Consider the following 25,059-nt stretch of genomic DNA (forward strand, 5'->3'; position numbering starts at 1 on the left):
TTTTTTATCTTCTCAGAAACATCGGATACAAGCTTAATATTAGCTATTGTTTTTGGAATTTCTGCAGTTTTCTTAGCAATATCTGTCATAGTACTTGGTGTTAAATGCTATCAAAAAAAAAATACGGAAGTAAAAAATTATGAAAAGGCTTTAGAGTTGAAGTTACAAATGGAAATAAATCAACTTCTAACACCTGAGCAGATAATGCTACAGGTGAACGAATCTAAATCGTGGCATCGTTACAATAATAAATTACATATAAAATAATTTCAACAGACGTGGTTGTAGGAAAACACTGAAAAAACTTCTTTCAAACTTTTTAAAGTGGCGACCTATAAACAGGAGACATTCAGCTTATACCACCCCTTCTGTCAAGTACAGTTTCTTTTCCTTGCTCGAGATACCAAACAGATAATTAATTACCAATAGTTAATTAACAAATTGGTTAATTTTATTTATGGATTCTTGTGTTGTCAGGTAAAAGGAATAATTGTGCAAGACTGGGTGTGGGAGAAATAACGTGTGCACATTTTTTTTACCAGACAGACAGACAGAGTGAGTTGATATAAGCTTTGTAAAAACAAACACATTCTTTGGATGAAATAAATTTTAATTATACAATTTGTAAGTTGTCTCTGTGGAAAACTCTAATAATAAGCTTCATATTAAGACTGTGCATCCACCAGGGTTCTTAGCCTTTGAAAGGGGCCTCTATGCAGAGGCGTAGTGAGGGGGGATAAGAGGGCACGAGAGGGGGGAGGAGTGTCGAGGTGAGGTATATAATGTCACAGATGTTTAAACATATCATTGTATAGTTATTAAAGATGTGAAGAGTAATGGTTCTTACCACAACTTTTTTTTTATGTTACTTTTTTAATTGCAGACAAATTCTTCGTATAGAAAGTATTGAATAGCACAGTCAATATATTACTTGATATTGGGAATCTCCTTTGCAAACTATAGTATAAAATATCTGGGCATTTCTACACTATGCGGCCCAAAAAATTGTAGGCTACATCATATGATAAGCATCCAGTTATACCTGTCATCAAAATCGTTATGTCAAGTTTGATAATGTATCGATAAATGTACGCATGCATAGGGTGAACTCTACAACTTTATACAAAAAATATAGGCCTTTTGTTGCTTTTTTTAACGCTAAATGTGTGTGCCCTAAAAAGGATGAAGCCTACTAGTAGCACTCTCTACGGATGTAGGCTATTACATTATTTCGAAAAATGTGTTACATTAAATTAGTATTATATTGTAGAGTAGAGTCTGCAAACGAGTTTTTAAACACGACGTTCTCAGAGGGCCCCCTTTTATAAGAGAATATTACAAAACCTTTAACAATTTAATACGTAGCATAGTGGCATCCATGCGGCCCTTTCGTTGGCCCTACCAATCTATTAGGTTACCGGCCCACCGGGCATTCGCCCGAATGCCCATATAGCCAGTCCGCCCCTGTAAAGGAATATAAAAAGTTGAAAAGAAATCCTCCCCAAAACTTTCCCCTCTCGCACCCGACAGACACCTCTGACACCCCCCCCCCCCGTGGATTTATTAATTGCGAAGGTAAGAGAAGTTATGAAATTGCATAAGCAAGGTAAGTATTTGATTAAAATAACCGTCCATGGGGGAAAAAGGAGCGAAGTCTTATGTTATGTAAAACGTAGTACATTGAATCCAGCGACCTGCTATCGGATTTTCATCAGGCACATAGCATTTGTATCTATCAAACTATAAATAACTCTTATTTATAGACATGGGCTTATATACGTGAATAAATAAAAGAAGGTATCGCCAATAGATGCGGCCCAAATGCATGTTATAGTAAAGCCTTGTTGATATCGTTAACTATATTCTGACTAAAAACATATTTGACAGAAAATAAAATAGTTATTAAGTTGTGTACAACATTTCCAAAAGAATTCATTTGACCGGCTTTGGGTAAGTTTATCATTTAGAAATTGATCAGAATTTAGTAACAGATTTTACAAAATTATCTGTGTAACTTGCCATGGCAATGTACAATATATACATGTATATTGAACTGATTTTTAATCTCATAAAGGTTAAAGTGCGCTCTGGGTTGTATAGTGGGTAGATGTATGTATTTCAAACCAACCAACAGGTCATCAGGAACGTGTATTATAGGCAACAAGCCGCTTCCTGTCATTGTGTCTAGGGCCTGGGACATAGTGGCTAAGTACATATCGTAAAGAATCACAGTAAAAAAAAAAAAAGAGTTACTTGACACTCACAAATTATTAAGAGGTTCGTTATGAAGTCAAGACACACGTCGCAGGAGTGAGATTCGAAATTAACACGTTAGGAAAAGTAATTTAGCAGTAATATTTAGTTACAGTGTCAGACTATGCTGTCATAGCATGTAGCTTTTTTCATTTTTTGCTTAAAATGGTCAATGTCTATTAATTAGTCACTATTTAACTCAATATATGGTCAATGTCTATTAATAAACTCACTTTTTAATTCAATATATGGTCAATGTCTATTAATAAATTCACTTTTTAATTCAATATATGGTCAATGTCTATTAATAAACTCACTTTTTAATTCAATATATGTTCAATGTCTATTAATAAACTCACTTTTTAATTCAATATATGGTGTTAGACACCTTATTTATATAGGTTAGTTATTTTAGTTATTTAGCGACGCACCATAGTAGACGCATATTGAACGGGACTAGTGACGTTTGGGATATGTTGGGTTAGAGACCGGAAAATCAGTTAGCGATAGAATATTCCAGGGTAACGACGTGTTTAGTGACAGAGACTTCTACTGTGGCCCTTTATCATAATAAATACATGTTGAATAGTTCATCATCGTTCGACTACATCTCTACACTTGTTAAAACAGGTGTTGTATGGTTCTTGTTTGTGTTGTTGGTCAACTACACGTAATACACCCGAACAATTACACCCAAACGATTGCAGAGTAATTGGTTGACTTCAAGACAGCCTGAACTAGCAACATCACAGTGGCGACCCCGACGAGATGCCGGACCCCTGTTGAAGCCGAACATCGAACCGGACCTCGAAGCAGAACGTTTACTCAGGTGAGGGTCGTGCACTCGAAGATATAAGATTTCATCGGAGTACGGCTGAACACAGCAGTATCGCAGAGTGACTTTGTTCTAGATCTACATGCAGTCGTCGCCTGTTTGATCGCACGTTCAACGAGCCGTTAACTCAGGGTGACCTTCGTCAGGACCGTAATCATCGCAACGCCTGATCTTCATATGCTGAACCGACCTACAACCAGAGAAACCGTTCATTCATAACGGGTGAGAGATCGTTAGTGAACCTGTTGGACATATTTTTTCTTCGTCATAGGAGCCACATTGAGTATCAAGTTTTACCTCGTCAGTTTCGAGAAGGACAGTTTGCCCGCTGTCAGAAGTATTGTGAGTACTACAAGTTTGGTAGCTAACTAAATCGAAATCGCTCTGTCGTCTTACCCTTGGAGAGATTCTTGTGGAGCAGTTTGCTCATTGAACCGGTTGCTTGCCACGTTTATAACGGTCACTGTGTTTAACCTTTGGAAGGTTAGTGAAGTAATCTTTATCAGTACTGAACATTGATATATCTAGTATTCGTCGGTCTAGACCATACCTAGACTTGTTAGCAGTGAAGTTGTGGAAACAGCTACATCCACTTAATTTCGTTGAAAACCGTTAATCGTCTAACGGAACGTCGTCGGAGGTGACCTTGGTTTCACCTAGTCTACATTGGACAGTTTGGTCTATTGAAGCAGAGTACAACAGCAAACTTCGTCGTACTACCGGAATAGCAGCAGAAGCAGTGAACTATTTTAGAGAACCGTTATTCGTCAGCCCAGATCAAGTCATCGTCAAGAAATTCGTTATTCGTCAGTCGTCCAGATCAAGTTGTCGTCAAGAGACTGTTATTTGTCAGTAATCATCTACACAAGTCAAGTCATCGCTAGAAGAACCGTTAACCTATTCGTCAGTAACTGTGTATACAAAGTCGTCGGAACTACACATACGGTCATCAACAGTCGTCAAAGAAACTGGAACATTTTGCTGTGGCATATCAGGACATCTGTGGCATTACGTGGGATACTGGTAGCACCGGAGAACAGAGTCAGAACTGGAAGAGAGGCAGTGGAATTTGTTGTGATCTAGCATATTCGGGAGTCCGAACAAAGGGATCTTTCTTATCAAAAGCTAAGTGCCATTTTTCTTATTAGTATATGTTTAGATTGCCCTTAGAAATAGATTTTGTCTAAATTTGGTACGTTAGCCTGAGTAAAATCAGGTGGTGCGCCTTAAAACCCGTCGGGGTAGAAGACGTAATTTAGATGAAAAGCTATATTATACGTTTAGGATTGTAATTTGTTTTGTTTGTGTAAACGTCATATCCGTTGTTGCCTGGTTACTTCGTGACGTTATCATTGTGTGCCATATTGTCATATCCCAACCCATAGCGATAGTCTCATTTTAATTATTTCATTTGTTTATATTATTTTAAATTATTTATTTTTATTAATTTAATTAGATCTGTATTTTTTTTTCACTTAATGATAGAAAGTGCGGGTAGGATTCTTTCATTGTGAATCAGACTAAAATAATTTTAGTTTGAGCGGTTAAAATCAATTATGATTTTGCCATGAGAATAATGCCGAAACTGGCTATGTAGTCAAACACTATCGTCTGGCTAAATTTAGATCTGCAAATTGTTGTACATCTCTTTGGTACAATTTAATTATCTAGACTCTACTTTGAAATATTATTAAGTTGAAGATGAATGAAGGTAGTACATTCTAGATATATGTATCTTGTTGAAGATATATTTGACATTGTATACACATATTTGTTTCGTATGGTTAAATAGAACCATAATCTACTCTAGATCTAGACTCTAGACAGTCTTTGAATTTACTCTAAACACTTCACTGTGACTTCAGTCATACCAGGTTTTAAAATTGATCATAGTTATTCATACTAGATCTAAAAGTCATAGTGCTCTTGATAACTATAGATCTAAATGGTAATATTATACATACTATAATATACTAGATTTAAATTTGTGTGTAATACTGGACCTAATATACAGATTTGAATATAACCATAATAACTCAGACTAGATTTATACATTTACTAAATCTATAGATAGAGACATATCATTTAAAATTTGTATAAAAGTGTGGAAAAACTTAAATATAAAATAAGTTTAAAGTATAGCCATAACTAATATAGGCCAAGTAAAAATATATATAAAATATAAAACACAATGGCTACATCATCATATGTGGACCTTAAGGAGGTTAAGGAAACAGCTATGCAGGATGGAAAGGCCATGGAGTTAAAAGGAAAGGACTTAGCAGCTTATGTACAGCAAGTTGTGAAGGAAGAAACGGAACGTCAAAGACAAGAGATAGAAAGACAAGAAGAACGTCAAAGACAAGAGATAGAAAGACAAGAAGAACGTCAAAGACAAGAGATAGAGAGACAAGATAGGATCAGAAAGGAAGAATATGAGAAGCAAAAAGAGGACCGAGAACATGAAGCTAAAATGGAGAAGATGAGATTGGATGCAGCACAAGCCAGAGCCCAAACTGAACAAGGAAATAACACTAATAACTCAAATAATTATACCACTCAAAGAGACAACCCTAATTCACAAACATGGCTAAAGAGAAAAATACAAAGTTTTGATGAACAGAAGGATGACATTGGTGATTTCCTGAAAAGATATGAGGCAAAAATGTCTACATTTAATATGCCTGAAGAAGAATGGTCTGAAATACTGATAGACTTTGTTCATGGTCAAGCTCTAACAATATGCCAAAATCATGACCATCATATTGATGATAGCTATCAGGTTTTAAAAAGAGAGTTATTAAATGCCTATGGTCATAATGCTACAACTTTTAGAAAGAAATATTTTGACAATATACCATCATTAGAAATAGAACCCCAAACTACCATTAATATGGAAAAGGATTTTTTCAATAAGTGGGTAAAATTAGAAAAAGTGACAAACTCTTATGAGGGATTAAAAAATTTTATTCTAGTAGACAACTTTGTAAATAAATGTGATCCTCAATTACAATCTTTTATTAGAGAAAGAAACCCAAAAACTATAGATGAAATAACAGAGATAATGAGAGTATACAAAAATGCCTATCCAAATAAACCATTTTCTGATAGGGATAAAAGCAAAGTAGATTTAATAGGATACACAAAAGAAAATGTTGATAGAAGTAGAAATAGAAACAGATCAAATAGTGGAAATAGAAAATATAGTGAAATAACCTGTTTTAAATGTCAAGGAAAAGGTCATATAGCAGCTAACTGTAGAAGAGGGAATAGTAGGTCTGGAAGTAGAAATAGATACAATGAACAAAATAACAGTAGATATAGGAGTAGAGATAGGAATGACAGGGGAAATTATAGAAATAGGAGTTACAGTAGGGAATACAAAAATAAAGGTACAGATAGGGTATATTTCATGGAAGGAAATAGGAACAATTTTGCAGTGTACCCAGGGTTTGTAGATAGAATTCCGGTGGAATTAATCAGGGATTCAGGTTGTAACACTTTGGCAGTAAAAACTAAATTTGTCAAACCTCATTGGTATAAAGGGTTTACTAAGAAAGTAGAATTAGCAGATGGCACTGTAAGGGAATTTAAAGCTATAAGGGTGTACATTGAAACTCCATTTTTCACTGGTTATTGTGATGGCATTGCAATACCAGAAATGAGATATGATATGTTAGTAGGAAACATAAAAGGAGTTAAAGAATGTTCAAGAAAAGAATTAGAAGACTGGCAAAATAAATACAAAAACATAAGACAAAATCATGAAAACATAGAAACACAAAATATAACAAGTATGATTATAACAAGATCAATGGATAAAAAAGATGAGAAACAGGAAAATACAATAAATGTAATAAGTAATGATAAAGAAGAAGAAACCAGTAATGTAATACAAATAGAAAATACAGATGTTAAGGAAAGAGAGATAGAAAAGGAAACACAAAATAGTCTTGAAACACAAATATCTCAAAGTGAAAAAGAAACAACACCCACATTTGCATTAGAACAAATGAATGATAATATTATTGGGAAAATTTATTCAAGAATATCAGATAAAAACAATAATAATCCAATGGAGAAATTTTGTATAGAGAATAAAATATTATTTAGACAAACAAGTAATGATAACAAGAAAATAAAACAACTTGTCTTACCACAGAAATATTGGAAAGATGTTTTAATCATGACACATGATAATAATTTAGCAGCACATAGGGGAGTAAAGAAATGTTATAGGAATTTGTCAAAACAAGTATTTTGGCCCAAAATGAAAGCAACAATCAACAAATACATAAACTCATGTGACATATGTCAAAAGAGATCTAACAAAAGCCTAGTGAATAAAGCACCTATTCAAGAAATGGATGAACCTACAGCACCATTTCAGAAAGTATCTATTGATTTAATAGGTCCTTTAATTCAAACTGAAAATAATAACAAATACATTCTAACAGTAATAGACATGTTTAGTAGATACCCAGAGGCAATCCCATTATCAAATACAAGTGCAGAAAATATCATTAATGCCATAACTCAAAAAGTAATTACAAGACATGGTATACCTAAAATTATATTGAGTGATCAGGGATCTCAGTTTAAGTCAGAACAATTTAAGAAATGGACTAAACAATACAATATACAACACATATACTCTTCGGTTTACCACCCGGAGAGTAACGGTTTATGTGAACGATATGGTGGATCATTAAAAAGATCACTAACAAAGATAATTCAGAATAATCAGAACAAGTGGGATCATTACATTAACTATGTACTATTTGCTCATAGAAACAACATCCATGAAGCAACACAATTTTCACCATATGAAATAATACATGGAAGAAAACCCAGAGATGAATTAGATGTTTTTAAAGAAAATCTAATAGACAATGAGAATAAATTAAATAATGACAGTGAAACAACAATCACAACAGAATTGAAAGAAATATGGACTCAAGCATATAACAACAATAAGAAGTACAAACAAAGTGCTCATGAGAATCTAAATAAGAAAAGACAATTGAAAACACTAGAAGTAGGAAACAATGTATTAATATTGATAAATGACCTGAAAAATAAAATTGGTAAACAATGGAAAGGTCCATTTAAGGTGATAAAACAAATTAGTGATGTGAATTATCAAATTGAAATAAATGGGAAAATTAAAACATATCACATAAATAATTTGAAACTGTATCATGATAGAGAAGATGAGTTAATACAAAACATTCAGGAGGAAATAGAAAATACATTTTCAGAAAAAGAAGAATGCTTGATGATAATAACAAATGAAAATCACAATGAAAATGATATTAAGGAAATACCTGTAATAGAAACAAAAGAGAATCAAACTTGGCAAAAGATTAATCTTAATAATCTAACTAAGGAAAAGTCAAAAGACATAACTAAAATAATACAGGAATACAAAGAAATTTTTTCCAGCATACCAGGAAAAACAAATATTATTAAACATGACATTAAAGTAACAGACACAAAACCTATCAAGCTTAAGCCATATAGAATACCGCTACATTTACAAGACAAAGTAAAGAAAGAAATAGACAATTTACTAGAATCAGGTATAATTGAGCCATCAACATCTCCTTATGCTTCACCAATTGTGATAGCCAAAAAGAAGAATGGAGATATAAGGTTATGTATTGATTATAGGAAACTTAACAACATCACAGAATTTGACCCATATCCAATGCCAAATATAGAGGATATTTTACATAAATTAAATGGAGCAAAATTTTTTACTAAATTGGATTTAACTAAAGGTTATTGGCAAATACCTTTAACAGAAAATGCAAAACCTTACACAGCATTTGTAACACCATATGGTATTTTTCAATGGAATTATATGAGTTTTGGATTAGTAAATGCACCTGCCACATTTAATAGAATGATGAACATGATAATTGGAAACAAAGAAAATGTTATTTGCTATTTAGATGACATATGTATTTTTAATAATAGTTGGGAGGAACATTTGGTAGATGTAAAAGAAGTATTCAAAATAATAAAAGAAAGTGGACTTACAATTCAAGCAGAAAAAGTAGAAATAGGATTGGAGGAAATAATTTTCTTAGGACATAAAATAAATAACAACATGATTAGCCCTATTGAAGATAACATAAAGAAAGTACTTAATATTGAAATACCTACAACAAAAAGACAAATTAAAAGCATATTGGGAATAGTAAATTATTACAGAAAGTTTATAAAAAACTTAGCAGAAATAGTGAATCCACTAAATGACTTACTTAAAAAAGGAAAACCTCAAAAAGTAGTTTGTAATGAGGAATGTGTGAAAGCTATTGACAGAATTAAAGATGTTTTTAGTCATGAACTAATATTAAGACTACCTGATAAAGACAAAATATTTTATGTCACAACTGATGCATCTGGTAATGCTATTGGTGGTTGTTTAATGCAGAACTATGATAACTTACATCCTATATTATATGTAAGCAGAAAATTGTCAGAGGCAGAAAAAAAATATAGTGTCATTGAAAGAGAAGCCTTAGCTGTAATATGGGTAATTACTAAGCTAGAGAGCTATTTAATAGGAAGGAAATTCATATTATTAACTGATCATAAACCTATTCAGTATATACAGCAAAAGAGCATGAAAAACAGTCGTGTTTATAGATGGTTCTTAGCACTACAGGAGTATAAATTTGAAGTGAAAGCTATTAGTGGATCTATGAATATTGTAGCTGATTTATTGTCTAGAATGACATTGAAATGAAATAAGTTTGTAAATAAACTATGAGTATATTGATTATGTAATATATATTAATATATTGACACCATTTATATGTTATGAAAAGGGGAGATAAGTAAAGTTGATGTTAAGCATTTAAAAGTAAGTATGGATATTTTTTTTTGTGTGAATCATTTCATATATCATTGATGAAAGTTAGTTCTATGGAAAAGGGTGAGTATAAAAGAAAAATGGACAAAAGCGTATAAAAGGGTGGTAAGAAGAAAAAATTTATTGATTGTGTAAATAAAGTCTATAATTGTTTTTTGAAATATTGTATTTTATCAGATTACTGCCAGTGAAGAACACTTGTGATGTATGACGTGCCCATAAGATGCCACATTGTCTTTTATGATGAACTGTGTACCAATGAAGATGATTCTGGAATGTTATGAACTGTTATGAACATTGACATGAATATGAGGAACTGTCAAGATGAAGATGTCAAGATGAAGAGATCAAGATTTTATGTTTGTGGTCTTCCCCTTAAATTGAAAATGCCCTTGTAAGACTTGACAGTAGTGGAAAAATATTGACATATTTTTTTTCAAGGGGGGGAGGAATCTGTTAGACACCTTATTTATATAGGTTAGTTATTTTAGTTATTTAGCGACGCACCATAGTAGACGCATATTGAACGGGACTAGTGACGTTTGGGATATGTTGGGTTAGAGACCGGAAAATCAGTTAGCGATAGAATATTCCAGGGTAACGACGTGTTTAGTGACAGAGACTTCTACTGTGGCCCTTTATCATAATAAATACATGTTGAATAGTTCATCATCGTTCGACTACATCTCTACACTTGTTAAAACAGGTGTTGTATGGTTCTTGTTTGTGTTGTTGGTCAACTACACGTAATACACCCGAACAATTACACCCAAACGATTGCAGAGTAATTGGTTGACTTCAAGACAGCCTGAACTAGCAACATCACAATGGTCAATGTCTATTAATAAACTCACTATTTAATTCAATATATGGTCAATGTCTATTAATAAACTCACTTTTTAATTCAATATATGGTCAATGTCTATTAATAAACTCACTATTTAACTCAATATATGGTCAATGTCTATTAATAAACTCACTTTTTAATTCAATATATGGTCAATGTCTATTAATAAACTCACTTTTTAATTCAATATATGGTTAATGTCTATTAATAAACTCACTTTTTAATTCAATATATGGTCAATGTCTATTAATAAACTCACTATTTAATTCAATATTTGTTCTATGTCTATTAATAAACTCACTTTTTAATTCAATATATGGTCAATGTCTATTAATAAACCCAGTGTTTAATTCAATATATGGTCAATGTCTATTAATAAACTCACTTTTTAATTCAATATATGGTCAATGTCTATTAATAAACTCACTATTTAATTCAATATATGGTCAATGTCTATTAATAAATTCACTTTTTAATTCAATATATGGTCAATGTCTATTAATAAACTCAGTTTTTAATTCAATATATGGTCAATGTCTATTAATAAACTCACTATTTAATTCAATATATGGTCAATGTCTATTAATAAACTCACTTTTTAATTCAATATATGGTCAATGTCTATTAATAAACTCACTATTTAATTCAATATTTAAATGCACTTTTTGAACAAAAAAAAATGTCTTAGAAAAAAAAACGAAAAGATCTTGGAAGAAAAGAACCAACATAAGTATGTCAAGTTGTTGCGAAGTAGACGACTTGTATCTATTAAGACTAGAACCGAGCGGTACAAAAACTTGTTCGCTACATACTCGGTCAGACTACATCAACGCCACTTTTTGATCAAGAAACATGAAAAGGACCAACTTTTTATGTTGTGTCTGTTCTATGTATGTGAATGTTTCTGTTGTGTTGTTTTTATACGAGAAAAGAGTCCTTGTAATCACAACAAATTTCCAAAAGGATCAATAAAGCAGTCTTAAACAAATAAGGAGTAGGAAGTTTTTAGAGCCTTTAAAGATAGCCCTGGTCACTGCATTGTGCTTCTATCTACATCAAAATTAGTTACTGGATTACTGGGCTATGAGATATAGTAATATCCTTGCGGATTGTGTAGTAAAAGGTCACTCGCTTAGTTGTGTGTTTTATAGTCCTAATTGCAATTTATTTATAGGTAAGCAAACTCAGTACCCTTGCGAAGGTGTGATGTGTAATCCAGTCCCATGAGATTTTTCTCCAAGTAAACAAACTCATACCCCATTATCCGTGTAGAGGTGTGGCTTGACGTTTAGCCCCACTATTAAAATTTAATACCGAGTAAAAAAAAACAAACTCAGTTCCCTCAGTGTCAACAGTGTGACATAGCGTCGATCCTGACTTAATGTGGTCACCCGACTCTGAACCCAATGATATGGACTTAACAAATATGTGAATGTATGTGTGAAAAGTGTTTGTTTCTATATACATATTTGATCATGTTTGTATGTGTTTAAGAGTGTTTTCCAAAGTTTGTACTTTATGAGTTTTTCAATATGCAATTGTGTAAGAATCTTCTCATTCTTGATGATAATTGTATGATACACTTTGTTATTCTCTCTAGGTTATCATTCATTAATTCGAAAATGGACATACCCGCAAAAGTATTAGCAATAGTACTTCTCTTTCTTGCGGACTTGGTAGCCGCCGGTGAGTTAAACATGCTTCAACTTTAAGCTAAAGTCTCAAATTTCTAATTGTTTTTTTTTCAGATAGAGTTATTGATAGTCCGTGATACAGGACCTGGAATGCTGGAATGTATCTATTATTAAAAACATTAGTTTACGAAATTTAGACACGGTCATACCTTTTATAATTTCCCATGTTTCAGGAAGAGATAACGATTTATGGTTACGCTAGCCAACCTTTCCTCACCATCATGCATGATGGTAACAAATCAACGCTCAAAAAATATGGCAGGAAATATACACAGCAGCTATCGCAGATAATAATCGAGAACGTAACTCTTTCTCACCGAATCGACGACAGCATCGTTGATTTGACCTCAGTAAATCAAATTAATGTTTAATTTTAAAAACTCTACTTTATGTTATATAAAAGGAGCTTGCATTTCCCTTTAATTCTATACTAAATAAAACATTTTCTGATAACAAAGGGCAAAGCTATTGAAGCCTTATCATAATATGGTAGTGAAATAGTAATGAGCAGAATGAAGAATTGTGTCTGAATTTTGAAAAAAAAAAAAATTACTGAGGGAAAGAGTTCAAACAGGAAAAAGTACATGAGGAAAGTCGAGACTTGTGTGTCAAAACAGCATGTGCAGCTGAAGCTTGCGTTGTCTCCGAGACGGCGCCAAGTCAAATTACTAAGTGTGTCGGAATAAAGAGTGTCGGAATATCAAGAGTACCCTTTTCCCTTACAGACTTTGTGGTCTACAGGGCAGATGATGTAAAGGTCATCTGTTTATGTGGCCTACGGGTTACGAGGGTGTCATGTGGCCAGTACAACGACTAACCGCCTTTTACTTTTCGACAACTAACGTCAGGTAGAGAGCTGGGTGGTCTCAGAGGCGTCCAAAGATCCCGAAATTTAAAATTTAAAATATCCAGTCTTCAACAAAATTCGAACCCGAGACCCCCGTTAATAAGCCAAGCGCTTGACTACTCAGTCACATGCAAAAGTCAATTACATTAGCCTGCTCTTTGTTTATATTTTGATTCTTAAGTTCCTGTTTACATTCAATAACCAATGAAATAATAATAAGAAAGAAAAAAAGAAGAGAAAGCGATGTGGTCGCAATGTAATGGAACCTAAAAAAATAAAAAAAAAATAAAGCTAAATCATGAAAAGAAGAAGATCGCGAAAGATATTAAAATAAATTGATAAGATAAACAATGTCAAGGACGCAATAAACGGTTAAGCGCTGCGCATGTATCTTTTCACACAAGTCAAGAGCATTGGATTTGGCCAGACCTGTCCGAATTCTGAAAGTCTGGGTCAGGCAAATGGAATTAAAGACACAGTTTCCTCTAACTAACATAGGGGATTGGGGGGGGGGGGGGGGAATGAAGGTTAAGAGAGCGGGTAATGATTTGAAGATATAATTTAAAATCTTTTTGATAAAGTTATATCTAATTTTATAAAAATATATCAATAAAGACTTATATGATAATATCTCATCTCTCGTCTACATGGAAATATTCTTTGACCAGCTTTATACATTGTGTCGTCAAAGCCTTTGCTAGTTTCTAGTTCTCAAAATTCCATTTTTGTTGACATTTAATTTGGCTTACTAACATTGGGATTCTTTTTCGTTTACAGATTCGTTGAGCCCTGGAGATATAGCGGGCATTGTTTTAGGACCACTGTGTTTCGCTCTTTCAATAACTCTCATCGTATTGATTGTACTGTATTGCAAGAAGAAGGATGAAGCAAAGAAAAACTATGAGGAAATTACAAAGTTAAAGAATCGCATAAGAGACAATCAAGGAAATAATTGTGTTTAGCAATGTGTACATATTTTCTAAGTTAATAAATAAAATAGTATATTGTTTATTGTTGTTGTTTACTTATTTATTCATTGCACTCCATATTTATTTTTAGTAAAATTATTTAATTATTAAATGATTATTTATCAAGTCTTTTCAGCAGACATCTAGCTGACATTTATTAAGGTTTTTGTTACCCCACCAATCAATGCGCTTTCTGTAAAAGAGGAATGGGACCCCTTTCAGGTCCTACGATCTAAGGGACAGATGATGTAAAGTTCATGTTTCTAAAACCGATTTTGAACAAGGGTGTCACGTTGCCATCACAACGAGCAACCACTTTTATTTTCCAAGCTTCTTCTTTTCATTCTTATTTATGTCGGAGGGTTCAGATCAGTAATCCTATATCTGAGATGAGCCGGGCAATAGTTTCTAGATGAAGCAGTTCTCCATTTAGGTTGTTGTTTTCTAATAGGAGGGTTTCGGGGCCATGGTCATCATTCTCTGGTGATGCTATACTAGGGCAAGTTTTGCTAGTCCCGACTTTTAGCTTGCGGAACATATGTGTCTTATTCTGTTGTGTCAGGTTCTTATGTGAACAATAATGCGTTGATCATTTCGGGATAGCTTATAGAAGACATCGTTTTTCTTTTGTAATTGGGATGTGAGCTGGTCCGATTCTCATTTATTCTACTCTCCTTTATTTTCATTTCTTCTGGGTAGAGAGGAATTTTTGTTTCATAGTTCAATATTCTTCAGTATTTCTATTTTTCATTGTCTTCTAATCCAATGTGTGCTGGAATCTATTGACGAACGGTTTCCTTGATGTGGATGTTAACGTCTACCAGAGCTGCCCTGAGCTGCTTTATATAGGAAACTAGCCCGATAGGCCTGCAAGCCTTAGTCTGGGTACTACTCATCTAGTGGACTGGATTTATAGCTATGTTTCCTTATCCCTTCATTGTACCACTAAAATGAAAGTAGAGTGTGAAAATGGGTTTACCAGTTTAGCCGAAATAATGATATCTATATAAAGCAGAAAATAAGACGTATGTTTGTATGTATGTATGTATGTATGTATGTACGTATGTATATATGTATGTATGTTTGTATGTTTATATGTATGTATGTATGTCCCGAATAGAAATCAAAACTGTTTGACCAATCTTAATTAAACTTGGCATAAATGTTCCTTGGGTACTTTCAGGAAAACAAACGTATGTAAAGTAGCCTTAAATCAAAATGAAGATCCTCAAAAAAAATTAAAAAATTTCCCAACTCTACGAAAGTATTATAACTTCATAGATCTAGGTCATAGAACCATGTTTACATGAGACAAGACCGAACGTGCAGAGCAAAAGTTCGGCTAGATTTTGTCAAATATAAAAGTACTGTGAAGACGGGGTTTATCCGATTTGTTAAAAAGTTTCGTCCTTCAATAGAGATATATTGAGCTTTTTTATTTTTAGTGATCGGGTTGTGGATGGGACTTTAAATATACATACATGCATCCATCCATACATACATACATTGTCCTAACACTCATACATCATCCAGTTTCGGTACACCATTAAACACCTACTTTTCGCCATAAACCCTTTAATTAGTCCTTTTGACATCCAGTGGAGCGTAAGGTCGCAACAGTACCACGCAAATGGACTCTGCTCTGGTCAATTTCCCTCAGCTGGGTCCATGTCTATCGGATCATCTTGCTTCTTGTTCTACTCATCTCCTAAACACACCTGCCTCCCACGTACTATAGTTTATGTTTGCGTTTGTCCATCTGTTATCAATTACATAACCTAAGAATTTGTTGGTGAATACCTGAAGCTTCTTGTATAGTTCGTTTTTACTCTACAAGTTTCTGTGCCTTATTAAAGAACTGCTTTCAAAATCACCCAAAAAAAAAAAAACAAACAAACAAAAAACAACTGAAATCATTAAAATCCTAGAAATGCAGGTGTCGCCAAATACCTACACACCACAAATCGACCAGACATCAGTGGCAACAAAGAATCAATGAACAAACTGATATCAATCCATCAATCATCAGAGCCAACACCAACTGGATGTCTTCTACAGCCAGACCATCAAGCACTCAGACATAAACCATCATTACCCATAATCTAGGCTTAATATACAATAAAGCCATACCCATTTAGATATCATCTGACAAAACGATATCACTTAGTACCACAAAAAATACAACATATTTACCCAAACACAATGAAACACCTTGATATCATAAAGTACCCAAACATTATCAACCATTTAGATATTCTCTACCACCAAAATATTATCAACAGCCTAGATATCATCAAATATCAAAACATTATCAACTATCTAGATATCTTCCGTTACCAAAACATTATCAACCATCTTTAAATATCAAAACATTATCCACCATCTTTAAATATGAAAATATTATCAAACATCTAGATATTTTCAAATATCAAAACATTATCAACCATTTAGATATCTTTAAATTTCAAAACATTATCAACCATCTCGATATCTTCAAATGTTTATCACTACTCATCCACCCCAAAAAAAAAAGTACAATATTTTTTTTAATGATTTCTAAATGGTCTAAATACTCCCAGAATAGCTGACCTTTTTGAAAAAAACATTATTTTAGTGTTAGTATTTTTTTCTAATAGTTTCCTCTTTCAGACCTTGTGCTCTATAGAGCAGATGATGTAAAGGTCATCTGTTTCTGTGACCTACGGTTAACAAGGGCGTCATGCGGCCATCACAATGACCAACCGCCTTTACTTTTCCCCAACTAATGTCAGGTACTCAGAGGCGCCCAAAGATCCCGAAATTAAAAATACCAGTTTTCACCAGGATTCGAACCCGGGACCCCCGCTTTACCGCTCATCCACCACGCCTTTCATTTCTTCTAATACGTGTTACATATTCAGATGGTGCCAACCCATTTTTGTACCTGTTGTTCTCTGACCATAAACATTTCTTCCAGCGTAAATTAATCATACAAATCTCTCAAATTTACCTCCAAATATGTTGATACCTTTCAGTTATACTAACTACATTGACTAGGGTCAGAACAAAGCACAGAGCCGAAAGACAACATTGTGATCAATTCCTTATCTATTTATATCTCACACTACTACATTTAACAGACAATATTATTTTTAGTTTTGTTTTCAATGCTGGGGCACTGCTCTACCCCGAGGTCGGTAAATAATAATAAATTATCGGGAAAACGATTTCAACATGGGCCGTTGAGATGTATGTAGATCTATATAAAAGAAACATTTCAGAATCCTGAGGGCGATACTTAGTGTCACCAACATCGAAGAGTGTGTATCTGTTATTGACTTGAGTGGATATTAATTCCAAATTAACCAAGATCATCGCGCAAAACAGAAATATATAAAAAATAAGGTCTGTCTTCGATACATCTCATTTATATATCAAGTTGTATTTCAAAGGATCAAAGGTTAGAGATATTTTATCTAGTTAAGTATTGTTTTTTTTTACGCTTAATTTCGACTGTGTTTTTTTTTTACATGTAAATAATATATGATGGAGCTGCGGTGGCTGAGTGGTAATGCGCTAGTCTTCCCAACCTTGGGTCCCGGGTTCGAATCCTGATGATGACTGGGATTTTTAATTTTTGGGATTTTTATTCACCCTGCTGTAACGGGTAACTGATATTAGTTAGGGAAATTAAAGGCTGTTGGTCGTTGTGCTAGCCACATGAAACCCTCGTTTACATTGTGCCGCAGAAACATGTGACCATTTACAACAATTTACATCATCTGTCCTATAGATCGCAAGATACGTTAGCGGAAACTACTACTGTCGGATAATCTACATACATGTATCTGATCAGACCTTCAGACTCGAGTCCATTTAGAAAACTTGTTTAAAATAATGTAGAGTTGGTGGTAGTCGAGTGGTTGATTCTTTTTTGATGGTTAATGATATCACTGTGGGTGATGATATCTAGATAGTTGATAATGTTTTGATTGTTGATGATATCTTGATTCTTCATGAAGTTTGGGTGGTTGATGTTAACCAGAAGGATGGTACTATATGTTGATGATGTCTTGATGGTTGATGATGTCTTGATGGCTGATGGTGTCTTGATGGTTGATGATGTCTTGATCATTGGTGATGTCTTGATCGTTGATGATGTCTTGATGGTTGGTGATGTCTTGATGGCTGATGATGTCTTGATGGTTGATGATGTCTTGATGGCTGATGATGTCTTGATGGTTGATGATGTCTTGATGGTTGATGATGTTTTGATGGTTGATGATGTCTTGATCATTGATGATGTCTTGATGGTCGATGATGTCTTGATCATTGATGATGTCTTGATAGTTGATGATGTATTGATGGTTGATGATGTCTTGAACATTGATCAATCTTGATGGTTGATGATGTTTATGTGGTTGACGATGTTCAGGTGTTTTCTATGATTGAAGTTTTAGTTGTAAGTGTCACGGAATGAGTATTACCTTATAATAATAACATAACAGTCAAGTTTGTATTTGAATGCGAAGATGAAGGAAGAGTTTTGTTTACGTGTCAAAAATGTGACAAAGACCTGCGTCCACTCAGATGTTTAACTCAGATGTTTAACTCAGATGGCGATAGAAGTCAATCCGTAATATCTTCTGATTAAAACACACGTTTTTAGACATTTTTCTTAAACAAAAGAAAAAAAGGCTCTTCATTGACTCGATGAGAGGAAGTCTACAATCTGTAGACAATTTTCCACTCGTAATTTTGAGCAAATGATGAACTCTTGCAAGTATGCAGGAAGAGGCTTAGCATCTGAGAATACAACACTAACCCAGCCCTCTTCTCTGAGAAACTATAGCATTATAGATTTGGACATTTTGATTTTTTGACGATAATCTAAGCTTAATCAAGTTAAGACCTCCTTACTCACCTCCTTTGGTAGTGCAGGTATCAGGTAACCCTACTTTTTAGGGATAGAGTAGTTAATTCATATTTATTTGAAAGATTCTTCTCTCTATTAGTGCCGAAGAATAACTACTAGTATGTAGAAATAGCAAAATTTTGTATTGCCCAAAAAAAAATTATATTAAACATTGTGATTAATACAGTACTACTTTCATCCTCAGGGATAGAATGGCCTGGACATTCTTTGGGTTACTCACTTTATGCTTCTTGACTTCTGCAGCTCGAGCAGGTGAAGATAATTCTATTAACTTTTCAAACTTTTCTTCACAAATAAAAACTCATTTCTAACCCAAACCTCTTGAAGGGTAGCAGGAGATGGAAGCCCAAACCTCCCGCAAAGTACTAGGAGATGGAAGGCCAAACCTCCATCAAAGTACTAGGAGATGGAAGCCCAAACCTCCAGGTAGTAGGAGTTGGAAGCCCAAACCTCCAGGTAGTAGGAGATGGAAGCCCAAACCTCCAGGTAGTAGGAGATGGAAGCCCAAACCTCCAGGTAGTAGGAGTTGGAAGCCCAAACCTCCAGGTAGTAGGAGATGGAAGCCCAAACCTCCAGTTAGTAGGAGATGGAAACCCAAACCTCCAGGTAGTAGGAGATGGAAGCCCAAACCTCCAGCAAGGTAGTAGGAGATGGAAGCCCAAACCTCCATCAAAGTACTAGGAGATGGAAACCCAAACCTCCAGGTAGTAGGAGATGGAAACCCAAACCTCCAGCAAGGTAGCAGGAGATGGAAGCCCAAACCTCCAGGTAGTAGGAGATGGAAGCCCAAACCTCCAGGTAGTAGGAGATGGAAGCCCAAACCTCCAGGTAGTAGGAGATGGAAGCCCAAACCTCCAGGTAGTAGGAGATGGAAGCCCAAACCTCCAGGTAGTAGGAGATGGAAGCCCAAACCTCCAGCAAGGTAGTAGGTGATGGAAGCCCAAACCTCCAGCAAGGTAGTAGGTGATGGAAGCCCAAACCTCCAGCAAGGTAGCAGGAGATGGAAGCCCAAACCTCCAGCAAGGTAGTAGGAGATGAAAGCCCAAACCTCCAGGTAGTAGGAGATGGAAGCCCAAACCTCCAGGTAGTAGGAGATGGAAGCCCAAACCTCCAGGTAGTAGGAGATGGAAGCCCAAACCTCCAGGTAGTAGGAGATGGAAGCCCAAACCTCCAGATAGTAGGAGATGGAAGCCCAAACCTCCAGCAAGGTAGTAGGAGATGGAAGGCCAAACCTCCAGCAAGGTAGCAGGAGATGGAAGCCCAAACCTCCAGGTAGTAGAAGATGAAAGCCCAAACCTCCAGGTAGTAGGAGATGGAAGCCCAAACCTCAAGGTAGTAGGAGATGGAAGCCCAAATCTCCAGCAAGGTAGTAGGAGATGGAAACCCAGACCTCCAGCAAGGTAGCAGGAGAAGGAAGCCCAAACCTCCAGCAAGGTAGCAGGAGATCCAAACCCAAACCTCCAGCAAGGTAGCAGGAGATAGAAGGCCAAACCTCCAGCAAGGTAGCAGGAGATGGAAGGCCAAACCTCCAGCAAGGTAGCAGGAGATGGAAACCCAAACCTCCAGCAAGGTAGCAGGAGATGGAAACCCAAACCTCCAGCAAGGTAGTAGGAGATGGAAGGTCAAACCTCCAGCAAGGTAGCAGGAGATGGAAACCCAAACCTCCAGCAAGGTAGTAGGAGATGGAAGGTCAAACCTCCAGCAAGGTAGCAGGAGATGGAAGACCAAACCTCCAGCAAGGTAGTAGGAGATGGAAGACCAAACCTCCAGCAAGGTAGCAGGAGATGGAAACCCAAACCTCCAGCAAGCTAGTAGGAGATGGAAGGCCAAACCTCCAGCAAGGTAGTAGGAGATGGAAGACCAAACCTCCAGCAAGGTAGCAGGAGATGGAAGGCCAAACCTCCAGCAAGGTAGCAGGAGATGGAAACCCAAACCTCCAGCAAGGTAGCAGGAGATGGAAACCCAAACCTCCAGCAAGGTAGCAGGAGATGGAAGGCCAAACCTCCAGCAAGGTGGAAGGAGATGGAAGCCCAAACCTCAAGCAAGGTAGCAGGAGATGGAAGCCCAAACCTCCAGCAAGGTGGTAGGAGATCTAGGGGGTTTGAATTCGGGACCATGATTAGCATTTAACCTTTACCCCACTTCCGGTTCTTTTTGTTTTTCCTCTTTTTATTTTTTGCGTATTTCTTTTAGAGAAAGACTAAAGTTAAACATCGTCTTCCTTAGGATTTAACACGCTCAAATCTGCAGCATTTTACGTTCACTGCTCAGCGTTGCTTTACAATCAAAACATTAAAATACAACTAAGCTTTAAATAGGACCCAAAAAGCTGATAAGATCATTGACAATAAGCAACCATACTTTAACAACTTTTCGAGGAAAAATAAAATAGTATGGAAAAAAAAGATTCGGGTCAAACCTTTACAATTTGAAAAGACTCAGATTAAAAAAATAACTGACACAAGAACTCTCTTATTGTTCTTTTTTTTTTTATCTCATGATGTTAACTTCACATCCAATGTCTGAGTGAATCTGCTCCATGAATCTCTATTGTGTTTGCTACCGTTAAAATATATTGTTAGTTGTGGCTGGGTAGCTCAAACCGTTGGCTAGCTATTAAGGGGGTTGAGTTCGGGGTTGTGTTTTCTGAGCACCAGAAGGCAGCATGATAACCTCCTCCCAGATACCCCCTCCCCCTCCTTCTCCTCCTCAATTCAAGTAATTTGACAATGCGCCCTAAGCATGCTATAGGACTAAGCAGAACAGAAGATGTGGATAAATGTAATAACGAAAGAATACAGATATTAAGATTTATTATTATTAAATTAGAATTAGTTTAAACATAAAAAAGGGGAGAGAATAGTAAGCAAAGGCGATACTGAGAATGGTATCCAACTCTGTAGTACTTAGGTTTTTACAAAGGAACATAAATATTGACTTATTTTATACTGACATATATTGATACTTTTTTTTTACAGAGCTTTCAGAAGAGGCTAAAATTGGATTAGGCGTCGGTTTGGGAGTAGGAGTGCCAGTTGTAGTCGCTATAGTTGTGGTCATATATTGCTGCTGCTGTGGGAGGTATAGCGAAGCACACAACCAAAAGAGAAGCATGTGTTGTAACCAGAGCTAGCAGAATTAAAATGTTACAATGACATTGGATCTTTGTTTCTTTTCTATGTGCGTCTGTTTTCTATGTGTGTCTGTTATGTGCGTCTGTTTTCTATGTGCGTCTGTTTTCTATGCGTGTCTGTTTTCTATGTGCGTCTGTTTTCTATGTGTGTCTGTTATGTGCGTCTGTTTCTATGCGTGTCTGTTTTCTATGTACGTCTGTTTTCTATGTGTGTCTGTTATGTGCGTCTGTTTTCTATGTGCGTCTGTTTTTTATGTGCGTCTGTTTTCTATGTGCGTCTGTTTTCTATGTGCGTCTGTTGTTTTTTTGTTTACCGTAAAATAAAATGCCAAAAAAAAAGTATTTCAATACGAGAATACAATCAAATCAGAAGGTCAAAAAAACTTACATTCTTAATATCACACTATTATAACGGTTACATTAAACAAAAAAATACATTTATTTGTTTTTAGATACCCTTATAGGGAATACGAGCAATTTTATATGTTTTATTGTCTGTCCGTCTGTCAGGCGCTCGCGAAAATGTGAATTAATTATTTCCTATAGCGTTTTCAAAATAAATTTAGCTTGAAAATATATTGTAAGCTTGTGTTCTGCTTTGCTCAGTTTAACATGAAATAAAACACTTGAGCTAAAAGAGATTAATCCCAGTAAGAAGCCATAATCCACAAATGCACCACAAATGCACCAGTAGAGCCGCACACAATTGAAGAGAGTAAACAAGAGCCAAGAGGCTAAGTGCGCGATGCTAATCTGAAGGGTACAAAATATGGAATCAATGCTGCACAGGCTGGGAAGACTGAAAGAACCTTAAACGCCCCAACAGGTCAGATGAGTAGTGGCGGTTAGTCCGAAAGGATCAAACATATAGGTGTCCATGACTCTGTACGACATGAGGCTACTTCGGTGGTAACAGTGTAAACTTTGATCTCAGATGTCATGGATCCCATTCTATACGTTTATATGCTGCCTCAAACAGATCATGAGAGGTTTCGAAGATATCAGAGATCTTGAGAACGATAGAACTGGTGAAATCTATCCCTGTAAGGAGACACGGAGGAACCTTGCCAGATTCCCGGACCGTGCAGCAAGAGACTGATGATGAAGTTAATTATTAGATCCTGGTGTTAGCAATTAAAGACAGGAAATAATCAGAAAAATAAACGTAAAATACAAATTTTAATTTTTAATTGGAAAAAGAATAGATTTGACTCATTTGTTTAGGGTTGCACCAAAAGTTAAAAGTAGTTATCTCTATTGCAATGGCTTTTTAAATATATTTTTTTTACCCGTGGCGCCCCCTAGACCAGTGGTTCTCAACCTTTTAAGTTCTGCGACCCCTTTTAACAATCCCCCACTCTGCCGCGACCCCTACCAATACACACACATACAGCAATAGAAGAGTAGACAATAACAATTCATATTTTCGATGGTCTTAGGCGACCCCTGGCAAATGGTCAATCGACCCCCAAAGGGGTCGCGACCCACAGGTTGAGAACCCCTGCCCTAGATTGATTTTTTTTAGGAAAAATATTGTCTCGTAAGTAATGCAAAAGTGATTTGTATATATTATTAGAAAAGGTTCATTATCAATATAGCAGTGGAAAGATATTAGTTCCCTTTAGCATGCAAGTGAGTCTGGAAAAGCGCTGTATAATGTCCCAACAGGGTACTGGGCGGAGCACAGAGGCCAAGCACTTTCCTGCATTCTGAACTTCAGAAACTACTACTGGCGTCTATTACGCCATTTTCACGTAGCAAAAAGAGCACATGTCAAACAAAGGTTAAAGTAAAAATGAATGGGACGGGTAAATATTGAACTGTTTCCTTGTAAACAGACCACAGATATTATCTTATTTATAGCAAAAAAGATTTCCGGTTGAATTGCTTTTTAAAATGAGCACTTGCTCATACAATATTATTATACGAGGCCGCTTCGAGGCAAATAAAGCGCACGTACGTCTGTAATGGGCGTAAAAATATTAAGATCATCTTCGTGTTATGTAAGACGTCCTACCGATGACCTTCTTATCCTGTCAATAACGATGTACAACCATGGGAGTACTTTTGACCTTTTCTTTTTTCTGGCACAAGGAAGACGAAAAGAATCGCGTTAGTAGAAACGCTTTAAAATTCCTTTTTTTTTTTTTTTTTTTTTTTTTTTGTTGTTGTTGTTGCAGAAGCCACCTATGAATTTTTTTTTACATATTTTAAAAGGTTATTTTAAGCCGATGAAACGACGCCTCTGTCTTAAGATACACATTTGTAATAATTCATTTTACTTGGTTAATAATCAAACATGGATTGATAAATACAATTAAATTACAACTTTTCTTTTTCTTTTGCTGAAGATGGTTATTTGACCACATTCGCTCCCCCCCCTCCCTTTTTTTCTTTGTCAGGATTCGCATTCCTTAGATGTTCGCAAACCTCATTTTGAGAAACGCTGTTTTAAGGAAGAAAAAAAATGGTAAGAAGTACAATTAGTGATGATTTGGTGAGTCAAAATGTGAAGGATTAGACTTGCATTAGTGATGATTTGGTGAGTCAAAATGTGAAGGATTAGACTTGCATTAGTGATGATTTGGTGAGTCAAAATGTGAAGGATTAGACTTGCATTAGTGATGATTTGGTGAGTCAAAATGTGAAGGTTTAGACTTGCATTAGTGATGATTTGGTGAGTC

At 35.4% G+C, this 25,059-nt stretch overlaps 3 long non-coding RNA genes across 3 annotated transcripts; all 3 read left to right on the forward strand.

Moving 5' to 3' along the window:
- The first annotated feature begins 1,700 nt into the window (after nucleotides 1-1,700).
- LOC106061207 (uncharacterized) lies at nucleotides 1,701-14,368 on the forward strand. Its single transcript, XR_001216578.2, has 3 exons — nucleotides 1,701-1,950; nucleotides 12,419-12,504; nucleotides 14,137-14,368. It is a non-coding gene; the product is annotated as an uncharacterized LOC106061207 (long non-coding RNA).
- Nucleotides 2,627-10,638, forward strand: LOC129926368 (uncharacterized). Its single transcript, XR_008777992.1, has 2 exons — nucleotides 2,627-4,799; nucleotides 10,149-10,638. It is a non-coding gene; the product is annotated as an uncharacterized LOC129926368 (long non-coding RNA).
- A 3,160-nt stretch (nucleotides 14,369-17,528) lies between the features above and the next one.
- Nucleotides 17,529-22,399, forward strand: LOC106061208 (uncharacterized). Its single transcript, XR_008777987.1, has 3 exons — nucleotides 17,529-17,766; nucleotides 19,427-19,494; nucleotides 22,221-22,399. It is a non-coding gene; the product is annotated as an uncharacterized LOC106061208 (long non-coding RNA).
- The last annotated feature ends 2,660 nt before the right edge of the window (nucleotides 22,400-25,059 follow it).

Source organism: Biomphalaria glabrata, chromosome 5 (assembly GCF_947242115.1).
Source record: "Biomphalaria glabrata chromosome 5, xgBioGlab47.1, whole genome shotgun sequence".
NCBI lineage: Eukaryota > Metazoa > Mollusca > Gastropoda > Planorbidae > Biomphalaria > Biomphalaria glabrata.